Genomic DNA, 17,899 nt, shown 5'->3' with positions numbered 1-17,899 from the left:
TCAATCACTTGAAGAGAGCACAGAGCAAACTTTCATTTTTCCGGGTTATTTTCACTTAGTTTTGTTGAGTTATGTAAATTATTATTCAAACCATGATGCTTCTGATGTTATTTTAAAATGAAGATCCTACTTGTATTTTTAAGTGTCACTGTTATCCATAAATATAAAAATCTCAGTATTTTGAAACTCAGGAATTTCATAGTACACATTAATATGTTTGTTTCTTAAGTGTGTCATCCTTTTCATGAATATTTATTATTTCATAAGGATATTTTGGGCTGTGTACATCTCTTACTACTTAGGGGAACCTTTTTCATTTCTCCTGGGAAGTTGCTTGGATTCGAGTAAGAATCTGTTAAAGTTATAGAAATGTGATACAGACAGATAAAGCAGAAAAATAGCAGAAGAGTGAAGTAGTCCATGTACAGTATTGTACTTGTGAATATTTAACATTGTGAATTATATCTCAATAATACACCCAATAGACTTTTATGGTATCACTGGTGTAAAACGAAAAAGAAAGAGATTGCAATAAGTCAGTGGACACAGACTCTAGGCTGAAATCCTGAATTTTGATTTTATATAAACTCTGCCCCCATCACTCATCCTAAGCCTCCCCATTGCCGAATTGGAAACACCACTCTCAGAGCAATACCAATACACTGAAAAAAGCGATCAAATTGGCAAACCATTATCATAATGAGTTTTCTAAAGTCAACTTTGGCTTAACAAAATAAAAGCTGTGTTTATATGTTTCTACACTTGTACACTTTTAAAACTCCACACCTATGCCTCTCATTTGAACGTTTATTTAAGAAAATTAATTTGAAATAATGTTTAGCCCCTGAAAATTTAAACTTAGCAAATTTGTAAAATCTTTAAGTGCTTCAAATGTAAGGATTCTTGGTATATAATTTATTCTGTTTTCACAATACCTTCAAACGTTCTGTGTTCATCATATTTCTAACTAACTGCCAAAGAATTTTTAAATATTATGAGAAAGCTAAAAGATCATGGTGCACCCAGTCCTAATTGGTTTTGTTGTATTTTGCACTTATTTTGTTAAAACTCGCAATTCGGAAGCAGTACATTCCCTTATGGAAAATTTGGGGAAAGTGTAAGCATTAAAACGATATTACCCACATCCAGGTATAATCACTGCTGGGTGAAGAGGAGATGAATAGATGTTGGAGACTGAGACAGAATATATGGTTTTAATAATCAGGATTGTTTTATAAATGCTACTTTCTGTCTTACTTTTTCCCTTAACAGTATAGCCCTTTCTACATGATTAAAATTGTTATTAAGTATTTTGATACATATTGCCATAATTTCTGCAAAAGGTTTAATCATTTTATAATTCCACCAGTAATTCATGAGAGAACCCATCTTACTGTATTTTCAAACAAATCTGAATATTAATGTCTTTACATTTTTCTTTATTAACATAAAATAAGCAACGTAAATAGGCAAAAGTGGATCTCATTTCTTTAGTTTGCCCCCTGTTCTGTTTTTATATAAGTGAGGCTGATGATGCTTTAGGTTTATTGATAATGTTCATGTTCTCCCTAGAGTGTTTTTTCTGAGTGTGTCCTTTGGCCTTTTGCTGCTTTATCTTATGTGTGTTCTTAATTATCTTAAAACCTCCTTATGGATTAAGAGTACCAACACTCTATAATATATTCTTCTTTGATAAACATATGTATGAAGATTTCATATAGCCTCTCCTATCAAATAATTGAATGACCAATAAAACGACAGCCTAACCTGGCACATATTCTCCATACAGTTTTTCCAATCTATTAAATACTATCCCTATATATGTCTAGAAGAAATGTCACCAGAACCTTGTTAACCGTGATCACAGTGAAGCAGCAGCTGCTTTTATTCATATACGTTTATGCAGACATGCTGTGCTATTTTGATAACCAGGCAACGGTTATCAACTGCTATGACTCACATTGTGTTGCTTTTGGTGGATTAACCTGTATGTGGGTCTACATAATGGCTTGTTTCATTCATTTCATCTACATCATCACCAAAACTTCATCACATACGAGGTGATCAATACATGATTATTTTTTGCTCAGAACTGAATTGTTGCTACTGAGTGTATTAATGATTTCTATAAATGCTTGCATCTAAGCTTCTAAAATAAAAAAGTCTATTTCTATTTTAACATGCACCTTAGATCCTTTCTTCAATTTACCACCAATTGAAGAGCTAATTTGGACATACTCCATGTATTATTCTACTGTTTTTCCTATTAGTATATTTTTCATGTGGTATGTTTAATAGTTGTCATTTGCTTTTAGCCAATTTGTGTATATAAGTACATATAAAATACATTTAACACTCCCTGAAATAAGTGCTCGATGCATGTTACTCTTTATTAGTATTATTATTATAAATATGTTTTTAGGATATTCTTAAATGTCATCCCTGAGCTACCTTATTTCTAAAATTTGCTTATGATTCACAAGGTTTGAATTTTCCTTTTTATTGTAGTGGTCATTTTATTGAGACAGCCCCATAAATGTAATGCATTTAACACTTCAAAAAATCAGGTACAATGTAAAAAGATATGAATGGGTCACAAACAGTACACACGGGCATTCTTATTTTCATTTTCTTAACTATAAGTTTAGCTTTCTTTGTCTTGTTTTGCTAATATATGATACTAAATTAAGAATTATTTGGAAATTTGATCAGATATTATAAATTACCAGGAATTCAAGTAATTTTAGGCAATGACCTCTGGCAGCAGCTTGTGAAGGAGAGATCTAGGTGCACATGTCAACTCTGCCAGCCAGGTGATACTGCAAAATAACCTCTCGGAGACCAAATTTTATTATCTATGAAATAGAAATAATATTGTTTCTATCTGGGATAATTTTGAGATATAAGAAAAAAAAAAAAACCCAGAAGTGCCTGACCCAAATAAATGCTTATTACATTTAGTTCTTCATCACACTTGCTTATTTTTCCAATCTGGACACTTCTCAAAGTAAATTAACAACAAAAATCATGAATTAAAAAAAAAGTGAGCCCAGTGTCCAAACAAAAAACTATCTTCACATAAAACCTTTATCCTTTAGTGTAGGCCTTTATAAAATTGCAAGCAGACAAAATAAACTGCCTGTCACAATTGGTTCTCATTAATAATTGAATTAAAGTATTTTTTAAGCAAAAGATACCTTTTTAAGTGTTGTTAAACCACTCTCTACATAATGTCTTGAAATTTTACGGCTATAAACCAGAGTCTCACAAAAAATAATTCTAGTAAATTCAAACCAAATCATGAAGGTATTTAATTTAAATATTGCATCTTTATTGCCCTGTATTTACCTTTGTTTATATGCATGTGTGTTGTATGTGTGTGTGTGTCTGTGTGTGTGTGTCTGTGTGTGTGTGTATACAATTTCTTCCTATTATTTCACTGTGTTTTCTGATTCTTATTTCTATTCTTGGTCTAGTTCAATGAGGTTGAGTTCTACTCCATTGGTAGCCCAGGGAACAATTAAGTAAATCCATGAACTTCCTCTTAAAACACCTGGCAGTTTTCTTACTGTAGTCAACAGCCATTTGTGGCAGATACTCAGGTTCTGTTAATTTGACTGCACTGAATGTATTTATTTCTGTTATAATCAACCCTCAATCCAGAGTTTATGCACCCTTTAGATGATAAAAAAAATTGCATATAATCAAACAACATTCATTGAGTGGCAAATGTGTAGATACTAGGGTCATCGAGATAAGCCCCTGGTTTCTGGAGTTCACTTGGTAGTGGGTGGTATCACAAACAAAACAAAGTTATGTAATAACTGTTACCACATGGAGATGTACTCTAAGTACTTTGGGATCACATGTAAAGAACATCTAATACAGACTGTGGCAATCAGTGAATTGGACTCAGTCTAGAACTTCAAGTGGGAATTGGAAAAACAATACTCAAGAAGAAAGTTGGTGGCTATAACGTATTCAGAGAAGTGTGTGAAGGTAGTAAAAGAAGGTAGAATGGACAAGTTCAAATACTGAAGATAAGGAAGATTTAAATGCCAAAGATGACACTCAAAGTTAAGATTTACCTCAGTGTTTAGATAGTGGTTCCACTGGGTTAGATCAAAAGTAGATACATGGACATATTGACTTTGAATAACTGATAAGCAGTTGCATACCTAGTGTGGTAATAAGGTTGTAAATATGACTTAAAGTTTCATAAATCATAAAAATAAATGAAATCACTGAGGGTCTACAAAATGAATTATATCATCTATGAAGATTTGATTATTATTTATTAATAAGTTAAGCACATTCAATATATATTCAGAAAATAAGTGATTTATGACTTAATCTATGAGCTATGTGTATACATTTATTTTGCAAGAGAGTTCAGACAGCTAGTTGTTCTTTTTTCTAACGGGGTAACTTTGGAAAATCTTTATTTTGATTAATAATTTACTACAAAAAAAGATAATGATAATTAATAGGAATAACAACAACAAAGAAAGAGTCAACTTGCTGTGCATCCTATTCCCTAAAATTTATAAGATGACATGCAAGTAAAGGTAATAGTTACTTAATTGCTTAATCCTAGCAATAAGTCTGTTATCATTGGTTGTAAATTTAAAGACATATAAAGTGCAAATAATAAAGAGAACAAAGGGGATAATTAGGACTCAAAGTATATAAATTTGCAATACGTTGAGCCTCTAATGAGGTTTGTATCTCTGCAAAAGCCACTTACATAGCCGTTCTCATCCATATAATTGTATTGATATTATTTTCTGCCATATGCAGCTATTATTTAAAAATAAATTAGGTTTAGAGTTTCAGATTGTGGAAAATAATTGACATGCATGCAAATGTATGGATTTCTCATCAGCATAGGTATATTTTCAGTTTTGGCTATGCAACGGAATCAGCTAAAAAGGATTTTAAATGCTCAGTAAAGAATAGTAATGACAATTTAATATAATAGTAAAGAAATAACATTAGATGAATAAAACAATTTAAGAATTGGTAGATTTTCAGTATAGATCAGTATTAAGTATATGATGGTAGGCAGAGTTATATTAAAACTGTAGGATAGTGGTTCAGTGGTAGAATGCTTGCCTTCCATGAGGAAGACCCAGGTTCGATTCCTGGAGCATGCGACCCTCCCCCTGACCCACCAAAAAAGCTCTAGGACAGCTCTCTTATCTGGACTTCACTGTTCTCTAAACTGTGGATTAAGGATACACCAGACAACTGTTTGCCCCTCTGTTTCCCTTCCTGTAATGCTGCCTTGGCCTAACTAGGTCTTCAGTTGACTCTGTTCTTCCAAAGTAGACCATCTCTGGGACTTGGTGTTCTCTGCCCTCTCCTTTCCCTGTGCTGTTGGGCCTTACTTGTGGGAACAACTGAACTGTGGCTAGTCCCTGACTTTTACACTGTCCTTTATGGTATCCCTTATGGTAACAATATTATCCTAATTTTAGTGTCATTTGTGTCTTCCTTTCAGATCTCATTGAAACAGTGATCTCTAGAATTCCACCCAGGAAATTATTCTTTGTTTCCATAGCTTTTGAAAACTATTCTCATCAAAGTAAAACTGTCAGTAAGTCTATGCAGGAGAACAATTATAGTCTCTTCTTATATATCTCAATGGAGCAGCAGCACTTGTGATCAATTTGATTTTAAATTTGATCAGAGACTGGCCTAAAGATGGTTCATCTGTGAAAGTACTTGACAATTTGAGGAGTTACCTATTCTGCATAAAAAAGAAAGAAAAGGGTTAATGATTTACTAGGAGAAGTCTCCCTGAACTGACACGCAGGAACAGGTATACTGAGTCCTGGAGGTAGCAGGCTGTGAAAGTTGAGGACGTTGTTATCTAAGAGTGCATGGCAATTGTGGTTTTAATCCTAACCAGCAGCAAGCAATTTCCAGATCTCCACTTCCTGCTTTGGTTGCTTTAAATCACAATCTCCTTTGAGATTCATCGCTCTAATTAAGAGGGCAATAGTTATCTAGGTCATCCTCTGCATGACTTTGCAGGATATGTAGTTTTTCAAGACAAATGCATTTATATAGAGCCTAATGTATGCACGCTTTTCTGATATCCCGGGGAGATTGCCATCTAGTACAATGTCTACAGCTGTCACCTATTTGTTACTCTTGGGAAAAATTCTTTTCTCAGTTACTCACCCTAATTGAGGGAAGCAGTAGCTAGTGCGCAGAAACCCACGCAGGACAACTCTGGGAGCCCCAGCTCTGTCCGTGTGCTGGATAGAAGAGAAAGTGAGTTCACCTTTAACAGGTTTTTCACAAGGTTTTCACATAAAAAAAAAAATGGGCCCATAGAATTGCAACTTGGCTTTCCTTTACAATATTTATTGTCTAATAATGAGTAAAAGTTTAGTGTTTGGTTTTAAGTAAGTCTGTTTTGTGCAGAAAAATAGAGTTTGATAATAGATCAGTGAATTTTTTAGTTCATTTATTCATTCAACAAATATATGCTGAGCTAGGCGGTGGGGTTATGCTCATTGATAAAACATATGTATTTGTTGTCCTCAGAATGATTACAGTGAATGCAGGTGACATTCAATTAAAAAATTAAAATCAAATAATAGAATTTTTAGACCGCAATAGGAGAGGCACCTAACTCAAAATTAACGTCTGAGATGAAGTGATGTAAAGAGAAGAGGAGAGGGTTGTGCCTCAGACACTAATTAGCCTATCTGGCAAATCTGTGTCTCTGATAATTAGTAGGGATTACTAATTAAATTTAAATGATAAGATGAAATAGCACATCTTAATTCAAATATGAAATATTATTAGTGAGTGTTTCTTTTTGCTAAAGTTGCCAGAATGCTATATCCCAGAAATGGGTTGTCTTTTTCAGTGGGGATTTATTAGTTTACAATTTACATTTTGAAGGCCATAAAAATTAAAGGCATCAAGAGGAAGATACCTTCTCTGAGGAAAGGCTGCTGGCATCGGGGTTCTTCTGGGAAGAAGGCACAAAGTGACATCTGCTGGTCCTTCTTTCCAGGATTGGTTTCAAAATGGCTCTCCCTGGCTTCTCCTGGGGCATTTTCTTTCTGAGCTCTCTCTCTGTGAGCCTTCTTCAAGGACTCCAGTAAAGGATGAAGACCCACCTTCAATGGGCGGGGTCACATCTCCATGGAAACAACCTAATCAAAAGGCCCTACCCAACAATAGATCTGCCCTCAGGAGGTTGCATTAAAAGAGCCTAGTCTTCTCTGTGGTACACAACAGTTTCAAACCAGCACAGTAGCTAGGAACAGCTGTAGATAAACTTGTTTGCATCTGGAGTTATAAAAGCATATTTTATATATGTGCAGAGGTGAGGGTAGGGGGACCTGAACTGAAATTTTTTCCAGATCCCAATATGGAGATCATATTTAAAAAAGAAATTAATATATTATTCAGGGTGTTTCTTTAATTAAATGTTGATTTTTAAATCTGCTAATCTTGAGTATTATAGTCTCTCCTAAGATTGTTTTACTCTCATTAGTGCCCTGTTTTATATTAGAAATATTAATGTGGGAATGATTCCCTGAGTTAAAAATAAACTTAGGTTTTTTTGCAGAGAAATCTTTGGTTTCAAAAAAATACAAATGACATTAAATCTTTCATATAATATGATTAGCATAGACAATATTGGTTTTCCAACCCCCACCCCACCACTTACACAAGGAGAAACATGCAATATTATCACCAGTAAAACACAAACAGAAAAAAAGGCTGCAAGTTCACTATAAATTTGATAAATATTTGACATTTATGCTATGTTCTATCTTATGCAATTGATCATGCATAGCAGATATTAATGAACTAATTCAACAAATGAGCAACTAAACTTCAACAGGCAATATACTAAATGCTTGGAATGAAAAGATGAATAAAAATCTGGTCTCCATGTTCCAAGAACTCCCATCTTATAAGTAACAGTTTTAACGTCAGGTTGTAAGTGGTATAAAATGGCTTCTTTATAATAACCACAGTTGTATATTACACTTCACAGAAATTAAAACTCTTTTCAAATACGTTAGCTTATTTGATACTTACAATACCTCTAGGAAATAATTACCATCTTTATCACTCCTACATTATAGATCAGGAAGCTGAAACTTTATAGTAGAGTCAGGACTTCCTTTCTTAAGACAGGGAAAAGTTTTGCTAGATATTATTAGACATTAGTGTTGGATGTAAGTAAAGCTTTGAATAAAAAGGGAGACCTGAAAGAAAAGCCTAAATATACGTGGTAAGGGGAGCTTGATATTGTCTAACTGCCAGGAGTTTTTAAATTTAGAAATAGCAAAATGTATAGAGAATTGCCAAAGATAAAATGTTGTTCCCACAACAACAGTTATAAACCACATGCAGAAAAAAGTGGTATATTATGTAAGTAGAGAACAAAGCAATAATAGCCCATTTATATGAAAATAATAAATAGTTTGGTATTAACTTTTAAAAGTACAATTTTGTTTTTCAAGTAGCCTAAGACCATGAATCATAATTTAAATCTCATAGCAGAGGTGGGCCAAATTCAAAGGCCCAGCATGAAATAGAAAAGGAATGTTGAACTGTTATCATCTGCTTCATTAAAGAAAATAAATTTATGTGAGGTTTTAGAAGAAAGGAGACTTCAAAAGGCAGCTTTAGAGAATTAATAAAATCATCCCAGGGTGGAATAAGATGTTAATGTATAAAAATATAAATTTAAAAAATGCAGGTGTAATATCTAGCCTAAAGTACAAAATTCTAAAGAATTAGCCTTCAGGATCCTGGGAATCAATCTGTTTTTCCCAGGGATGAATGGTTTGGATAGGAGAGAATGAAAGAGTGTGTGACTCTTCACCTTAATCAATATCGGCAAATGGGCACAGAAAGGCCTGAGATCTGATTTGGAAGCAATGTCATCAGATGTGTGAATTAGAGAGTGGAAAGTATCAGATCTATAACTGTATCTTCCCTCAAGGAAATATGGAAAGGAAAATCACATAAAGATATAACTTTCCACACGCAGTGACGCAAGTGGTACTAGAGAGCGGCTCTTTGTTTCTGAGTAAAAGATTGAAAATAGCCTAACAGGAAACTAAAACCTCAGATTCTGGAATTAATTACAAGAATGCAAGTGTGAATATGTTCATCCTTATTTAGATCAACATGATCAGATGATGGAATATAAGGCAAAATAATGTAAGAAGGCCAGTGAGATTTATGTATGAAAAAGCGTAGATCTGTGAAAATCTTGCTTCTCCCTGAAGTAACTCAAGCAAAATATTGCAAATATGAGGCAGTGAAGTTCTTATAAATCTTATTCACCTAATAAAAAAAGAAGCAGATCTTGATGACATACTGGCTAAAAAATTGGAACAATAAAATAGTCTCTGTTTTTAGAAAATAATTGATACTAAAAGAAATAAGAGGTTGTGGTAGGAATAGAGATTTAAGAGGTGATAGTTGAAGCTATTGAGAGACATTGATTATTTTAAAAAATCACTGAAAAACAGTGAATGGTGGGCAGTGTTCTCAGGATCCTGCAATGAGAGGTTAGAGAAGGAAGAGGATTTAGCTAAAGAGACTGAATTAATAGGTTATCAGGGGGCTGGGGTAGGGGCAGGGAATGGAAAATTCATCCTTAAGTTGAACAGAGTTTCTCTTTGAGAAACTGAAAAGTTTTGGCAATGGATGCTGGTGATGGTAGCACAACATTGTGATTGCAATTACAACACTGAATTATATATTTTAATGTGGTTAAAAGGGGAAATTTAGTTTATATATATGTTACTTGAATTTTTTTTTAAAGTCATAGAACTCTTCAACACAAACAGTAAACACATAAACTATGTACTATAGTTAATAGTACAATTATAATAATATTCTTTAATCAGTGGTTACATATGTACCACTCAAATGCAAGGTATTAATAATGGGGTCAGGATATATGGAAACTGTATTTTCTGTATGATTATTCTGTGAACTTACAACTTCTCTGTTTAATAAAAGAAAGAAAGAAGCTGAATCATAGGGTCTTTGAGTTGGAAAGGATCTGAAAACCTGTGGCCTCTATCTTATTTATGCAGAAGATTCGTGCTTAGACTCTTCTACAAGGTGGGAGTTCACTCCTTCTCTAGGATATTTCATTCTGTTTTAGTTTTGGCTGAAATGGGCCTTAATCAAACATCTAATCAACAATTCTACATCTACTGCCAAAAGTCACATCAGTTCTGTTCTACATTCAGGTCTTTAGAATTTGAATTCGGCTATCATATCCCCTTTAAGTATTCAGTTCAAGAAGTGAAACATTCCCACTTCCTTTAACCACTTTATGTGGTATCAGTTTAGACTTTTCCCTCTCCTGCTTTTCTTCCTCTGAGCACACTCTAAGTTCCTTCTTAGAATGTGGTACCCTTATTAAAGCAGGACATTCCATAAGAAATACATTCCGTAAGAGTAATAGAATGAGACAAATGTTTCTTTGCTCTTAATGCTGGTTGCAGGACAGTTTTGGCAGCCAAGTCTTGGTGTTCACTCATCTGAAATGCCCTAGGTGTTTTTCATGAGTACATTTCTTTATGCAGATCTCCTTTGTCTTGGGATTTACAGCCAAACTTTTAAAAATTAAATGTATCTTCTTAAATCTATCTTCTTAAATTCTATATAAATTCAACAGCAAAGAAATCCCCGAGAATTTGAACAAGACAAAAAGTAAGTGCAGTGCCACAGAATCAAAAGAAGGATGTTTCTGGAAATATGTTTTTTAAAAAAACCTTATTTGCTATTTTTTAATTGCATCACTTGTATATAATATGTTAATAGCCATTCAAAGGGTATTCTCAGCAAATGTTGTTAATATCTTTAGCTTCCTTTTCTATGACTTGTATGAAATTAAATTTGTACTTCATGAGAGGCATCAGTGGTTACATCACTCAGCTCTTCTCCGCAGTGCTCAATATCAAGAGGTTAACTGCTAAATTGCTGAAGTTCAATATTTGTAGGATAATAATGATTAAAATGTACACACAGACAAACTAAGCAAAGCTTCTGACACTTCCTTCTTCCTCTGGATGCTGACACCAGCAAGTTTTGCAGTTGACATGTGGGACAAGCGAGGTCAGCTTCCACCTTAAGACAACTTTACTATGTCACTGTTATTAGAATATCATGATTGGGCCATTGTTGGCCAGTTGAGCATACAAGCCAACAGCTATGATAGCCTAGCCCGGTCATTTCCTAACGAGAGGACCTCAGAGACATTCAGCCTTTTGAAAACCTCAGTTCCATTAACTTTGAAATGATGAAAATAATAGTTTGCCATATTATTGTAAAGAACAAATGAAATAATATATAAAAGCGTCCAAAATGTTGTCTAGACTAGAACAGTGCTGTATGTTTCTTGCGCAATTGGAATTCACAAACCAAAGGGAGACATCGGAATTTCTATCGTTAATGCCATTATCATGCAGCCTCTAAGATATATCGTCCTATATATCTGCAAATAAAGCAATAAGGAGGAAAGATCCCTCCTCACTCTGACAAGAGGGAGGAAGGCCCATAAGATTTGGGATATTCTACCAGTCCTTGAAAAAGTTTTCAGCTCCTTCAGAACATGGCTTATTTAATAAATGTCTTCATATGGGCAAAGGCAGTGGCTAGTTCCCCAACTCTCCATCCCACTGCTTTGCACAACAGCCTTGCATACCATAGGAACCCAATAAATATTCACTGGATGAATTATTAAGCATTAGAGAATGAAATAACCAAAGTGATATTGTGTGTTAAGTAAGATGTATCTTTAACTCCATTTCACTGATGAAAAATTTAGATTTAGAGAGCTTCTAATTTGACCAAACAAGTTCATCTAGCTAAGAAAAGAGACAGGAGGTTAGGCTTTCTCATTGAAAAATCTAGGACTGTAGTTTTTTGGGGGGTTTTGTTCCTTTAATTTGGAAAGAAATGCCAGTATAAAATCAAACATTCAAAATTGCTTTTAGAATCCAGTGGTGAGTGTACGTTGGCTTATCATTTATTTTTCCTAGCTGAAATAAAAATCCATTGTATCTGCTGAGAGTCCCTAAAAAGAACAGGAGCTGCTGCTAATATTTGTAAGCATTCAGGGAAATATATGGCATGCTGCACAAATTTGGAGCTCTGTAACACATGCATGCACATAAACACAAACACACACTTAAATCATAATAAATGAGCCTTCTCAAATATATTGGAAATGTCAGGAGAAATGATTGAAGTAATTGACTGTTCTTTTTGCATAAAGAGTAAATATCTAGCTCAGTTTCTGGAGCCTAGTAGACAATCAATTAATGGCTGATGAATGGAGGCATAACAGGTTAACTTAATTAATTAACATTAATTAATTTAATAATGAACTGTTTAAATATTTGAAATTGATTATTTGAGGGGAAATGACTTTAGAAGAATTCAAAAGATAGAATGACTTTTATAATATCGTTCATTTTTAATTTGTTCAAAATAGTAATACCATTTTTATTATTTTTTTGCTTGTTTGGTGGGGGTCACATTTCATTCTTTTTCCATGTGACTATCCTATTATTGTAGCACCATTTGTTGATTTTTTTGAGGGTTGGGGTGGGTACATGGGCTGGGAATTGAAGCCCGGTCTCATGTATGGCAGGCGAGAATTCTACCAATGATTTAATCTTGCATCCCTGTTATTATTATTATTTTTTGGCTTCATCCCTATTATTTTTAATGATGAGGAAATGAAAATTTAAAATACAAACATTGTATTAAATATTAAGATTTTTGCAGGATAATTTTTTGTTTATGTTGTTTTAGAAAATTTATTGAGAAAAGCAGGCTTATTGTTAGGACAAGAATGAGAAATTGATCTTTTGAGATTTTTTAAAATAAAATTCTTAGCTTATTCACACCATGGCAAAATAGTTAACAAGATTAGTCCATTTATAACTTCAAGGTATCACTGTATAGTAGTATATAGTAGCTTTTTTAGTCCCTATTTAGCATGATTTTTAGGCTAGCCTATCATGTGAGTCTGATTTATAGTTCTAAAGTATGATTTATCGTGTGTATCACATTTTTTAGCACTATCTTTGTTTCAATTCATGTTTCTGATGAGAAAATTGAAAATAATCCATCTTTCAGCGAACAATGCTGAAATATGTCAAAATCTATGGATAAGAAATATATCACAATTCTAATAAGGAATGCAAACACAACACCAGTATTCTTTTTACCCTACTTAAGAACCAGCACTTTTGTTTTATCTTCTAATGGAATTGAGCTCCTTAAAGTTAAGAATGTGAATTATTCATCTTATGAGACTTGTTCTTTACAAGGTATAGTCTAAATACACATTTAATGTTCATTCAATAAATAAAATATAAATGTAGGAAACTTTTAAAAACATAATAAGTAATAAAGATCTACTCTACAATTTTCTACTGTATGGAATTTAATCATTAATTTTTAAGTGGGTGTAAATCACCTTAGTAGAGGTTTTCTGTAGTATTTTAAAATTTAACAATTTTCGAAGTATGTTCCATAGAACACTGCTTTCAGAGATCAGGTGTCCCTCACATAGGACCCAAGCTTCTAAGAGTTTTAATAGGCTAAAATGCAAGGCCCAAGAAGAGATGCAGTTCACTGTGTTTCCCACAGTTATTCCATCCCAGAAGCTCTTTCTTCATTGAATATGCTTTACATTTCAGATTAATTTATTCTTGGCAGATATATTGATTAAATTGTTAATTAGGAAGTTTTGGCATAACGTTTCATATAACATCTCAAAAGCCTCATTGAATTTATGTTTTAGGTTGGATTTATCTCAGAAAATGTAAAAAAACTGTATTAATTGTGCTGTGATGTGATTTTTTTCTCATCAATATGGAAACTCCTTAGAGTACATAAGTATTAGTCAAATGTTCTATCTACCCCAATAATTCTTTATATTCTTTTTTACTGTTAATATGTATGATTATCTATATTGATACATATATATATCCTAAAGTATAATTTATCCTGTGTCTCGAGAGTATGTCACTGTATATAAGCATATATTAGCAGAGTAATAGAAATACTTTTTCTTTGATTCCTCCAATCCATTTGCTAGCCATTAAATATATTACATATTATGATCTAATCGTAAGACATAAAATCTATTTAAAAATTTAATTGCAAAACATTTTTAAAAACAATTCCAAGTGCTTATCCTATGCTAAAAAAAACCTTATACTAAAATAGAACATCAATGCAATCTAGAAATTTAGGATTTGGAAATCTCCAGAAAGTAAAATTTAAAAGTTGTGTTATTTTTAGACTTTAATTACATTTTTGTGTGTGATTTAATCACTGATATAATAAAAAATAAAGTTCAAGATGAAATGCTAAATATAAGTATGCTAAGTATATTTCAAATGGAAATTATATCATGACCATGATAGTAATCAAAGGCAGGGTTGTCTGCTCAATGCACGTCACAGCCAATTTATGACATCAGGCTTTCAAAGGGAGAAAGAGATTATTGCTACTTGAAACAATGAAAACAGGTGAACTAAAATTTCTCTTCAAGTCTAAGGCATGTATGGTTTTTATGGATTCAAATAAGGGGAGTGGAGTTGTTACTAAACTTAGCTAAAATAAGTATTATAATAACAAGTATAAACAATGATAGTATCATGTAGAGAAGTGGAAAGTAACTTTTACAATAACAAGAAAAAACAACTCTAGTACCAAGTAGAGGGGTGATGCTGAGCTAGAACTAAGCTAAAATAACCATTTCAATAGCAAGTATAAGCACTGTAGTCAGTGGTTAGTTCTGGGCTGACTCAGTTCCTATACTGATAAATATTAGGAGGTTGTCTTTGTGATCATGAGACAACAGTTGTGAAACAGGATAAGGGGATACAAGTGGGGCAGTCTGATGTTTTTACAATCACAAAATGAAGGTTATCTAGTTATAAAATCATTATCTAAGATCCAGACATCTGGGTAACAGCTCAATGGGTTTCATAATTTCAGATATTTCCTTTTGGCTTATAAACTATACTAGAAAGTAAGAAAATCTGCATAATGACTCAGTCATCCTAATTATTTGTTTATTCTTAATTTCTCAGTTACAGCTCTTTGAAAAAAAGGCTCTAAACCCATATTCCCATATTCTTGGGAACAATGAAAACAAGTGACTCACAAGGAATGCCGAAGGTCAAAGACAGTTCAGACCCAAAGTAAAAATACCATATAAGAATTGCCAGAAGCAAAGAAGACATGGTGATATAGAAAGTCAGCAAGTCATTTCAAAAAGGAGGAGAAAACTGAAAGTTTAGATCATTAAAGATTAAATTGGATAGTCAAAGTCAGAGAGAACAAAGTCATAGAAAGAACTTTGCAATGTGATTGCATTGAGATTTCACCCTGTAGTTTCACATGCCTTCTTACTTACACAAGGTGATGCTTGGAAGGGTATTGTAAACCTGTATTTTTGAGAAACATAATTGTTATGTTTATAACTTAAAAGTACTTAGAACAATCGTTAGATGACAGCATTATTTCTTGTAAAGGTATAGTACTTGAAGTACATTTCAGAAACTAAAACTTAGGAATAGATACTTATGAAAAACATCTTTCCTTAACATATAGAGCTCTTCTTGAATAATGAACTAGAATTGCCATTCTATATACACATATCCTATATATGTATGAATTAGAATGCACAGATAATATTAAATAACTCCTTAACATCTTAAAGTTTTAGGTCTGCAAAAGTTGGATCACATATAAAGTTGTCCTTCTGTGCCTCATCTACACTTACAATGAAAGCCAAAATGGATTATGAGAACTAAGCAACTACCCCTGAACTTTATTTTTACAGAAATAGTCAAAAGAACATCTTACATAAGTCTGGGCATTGTTGAAGATTATCCTAATTATAAAAAAAAGCACTAAGTGAATTTTGAATGTTGAGATGCTTGGAGGGTCTACATTGATGAAATGATCCAAGTGATGGTCAGAAGTCCACTACAGTTTAGTTTAAGCAGCAGGACCTTCAGGGGTCTCCCTTAGAGCAATTGATTTAATGGGGGGCACTGAGTAGTTTCATTATGTTTTTGGAACAGTTCTGAAGGTGAAGCACTGTCTCTCTTTCTAAACTGTGAAGAACTTGCTGTTTCTGTAAACCAAGTACAATCATTTATTGATTTTATTGTAGTACTGATTTAAGAATTCATGCTCTCATTTTTAAAAAAGGACTTGTTTCTATTTTCTTCCATATACTTATCGAATAATAAAGATGGAGGGAAACCTATTCAAAGCGAGATTTAAATTGTCCATCACTGTTCTTAATATAAATGTTTTTTTTGATCTCCATTAGTAGAATAAAAATAAGTCTCAATGATTTTGTTCACAACCTAACTTCTTTCTATTGTGTAGTATTAACTGACTTATTGTTCCCCTTCATATTAGATATTCCCCCAAATTACCCCTAATTCATAATATGAGGCTCAGACATAAGTATTTATGTCTATTTTTATTGAATACTTGAATAACTTTACAATCAAGCAGAATTTAGCCAGTCAGAGCCATAATTTTAGAAGTAAACTGTTAGCTGTGCATTGGGAGCTTACTATGAGCTGATCTCAGGAGCTTACTATGAGCCAGATACTGTCCAAAACACCATGTTTGTAATATTTAATTTTATTCTCAAAAATAATTCTAACAGTTGTGTATCATTGACCCTATTTTTAATTAAAGAAACTGATCTTCGAATAAGTGAAATAAGTTGTTAAAGGATACATGACTCCTAAGTGACAGTGCTGAGACTGAATTCCGATAATTCTGAACTCCTTGCCTTGCTCTTGCCCTCTTCAATAGAACACATCCCTATGGATAGTTTCGGGAACGGCTGCCCAGCCATGATTCAGGGTGTTCCTTGCTTTCTTAAGATACCCTCATTGTGCATATCTCCTCTCCTCACTCTTTAAGGTATTGCATATTGTATAAAAGCCTGAAAATGAGAAAACCTCTGTAAAGATTTAGCAATGTCTAAGAGTATATAAGTATATAGAGCAAAGGATACAATCACATAAGCAGAGCAAAATTCTTTTATAAATAGGGCATGGTGGAGAAATAATGGACTTTTGAGTCAAACCTTAGTGTCATAATCTCATTCACATGTTAAATGTGCTACTTTTACTGAGTTACTTAATCATATGTGTGCGTGTGTATGTGTATGGAATACAAATGGGATGAAATGGTCTTTGAGCAGTGGCAATATATTTCTTATAGTAGACATGGAAACACATGATTCCACTCATAACTTTTCTCCCTAACTTTAAGGGTAATTGGAATCTAGGTTACTTCTCATAAGGATTACAGTTGTCCCCTAATGTACACGTAAATATGTAATCGTTTAGAATATTCTATGTATCACTAAACTAAAATCCTTCTAAGTGGTTAGAGAGCATTTTCGGACTCTGGCATGGCATTTAATCATCAGCTACAGATAAACACAGGGCAAGACTCCTCTAGTGCTGCCCAACTACACTTGGATGCATGCAGGGAGAGGGAACCCCAGGCCCTTGATTAAATTTCACTTGGCTCTGGAGGCAAGTAATAGAAAGAGACAAGCCATTTATGCCTGCAGTCACAAAGCACTATTTGATTTTAACTTTAGATCATGAAAGTTCACATGGCATGGATTTCAGTACTACAAATGTTTTCCTCTGTTTCTGTGCATCTGTCACATTCATTTTCTTTTTGTGTGAGAAAAACACACTATCTGTTTCTCTCTTGGGTTACTTCTGTATCTTTATATGCAAGTGAATATCTTTGAATTTCTCTATCTATATTTTTTCCTTTTCTGTTGGAATTTCCTTTGACTGTCTCACTC

At 33.4% G+C, this 17,899-nt stretch overlaps 1 protein-coding gene and 2 long non-coding RNA genes across 5 annotated transcripts in view; all 3 read left to right on the top strand.

Moving 5' to 3' along the window:
* The window catches only part of NALF1 (NALCN channel auxiliary factor 1), a 636,618-nt gene that overhangs the window by 71,772 nt on the left and 546,947 nt on the right, over positions 1-17,899 (top strand). The gene's annotated exons all lie outside the window — the stretch shown is intronic.
* LOC143681544 (uncharacterized) overlaps positions 1-17,899 on the top strand; it is a 103,816-nt gene that overhangs the window by 46,806 nt on the left and 39,111 nt on the right. The gene's annotated exons all lie outside the window — the stretch shown is intronic.
* On the top strand, positions 9,936-16,402 carry LOC143681542 (uncharacterized). The gene is made up of 2 exons (XR_013174727.1): positions 9,936-10,722; positions 15,129-16,402. It is a non-coding gene; the product is annotated as an uncharacterized LOC143681542 (long non-coding RNA).

The sequence above is a fragment of the Tamandua tetradactyla genome, chromosome 4 (genome assembly GCF_023851605.1).
Source record: "Tamandua tetradactyla isolate mTamTet1 chromosome 4, mTamTet1.pri, whole genome shotgun sequence".
NCBI classification, from domain to species: domain Eukaryota; kingdom Metazoa; phylum Chordata; class Mammalia; order Pilosa; family Myrmecophagidae; genus Tamandua; species Tamandua tetradactyla.
Note: the sequence above shows the minus strand (reverse complement) of the source record. Positions and strands in the feature narration are given on the sequence as shown.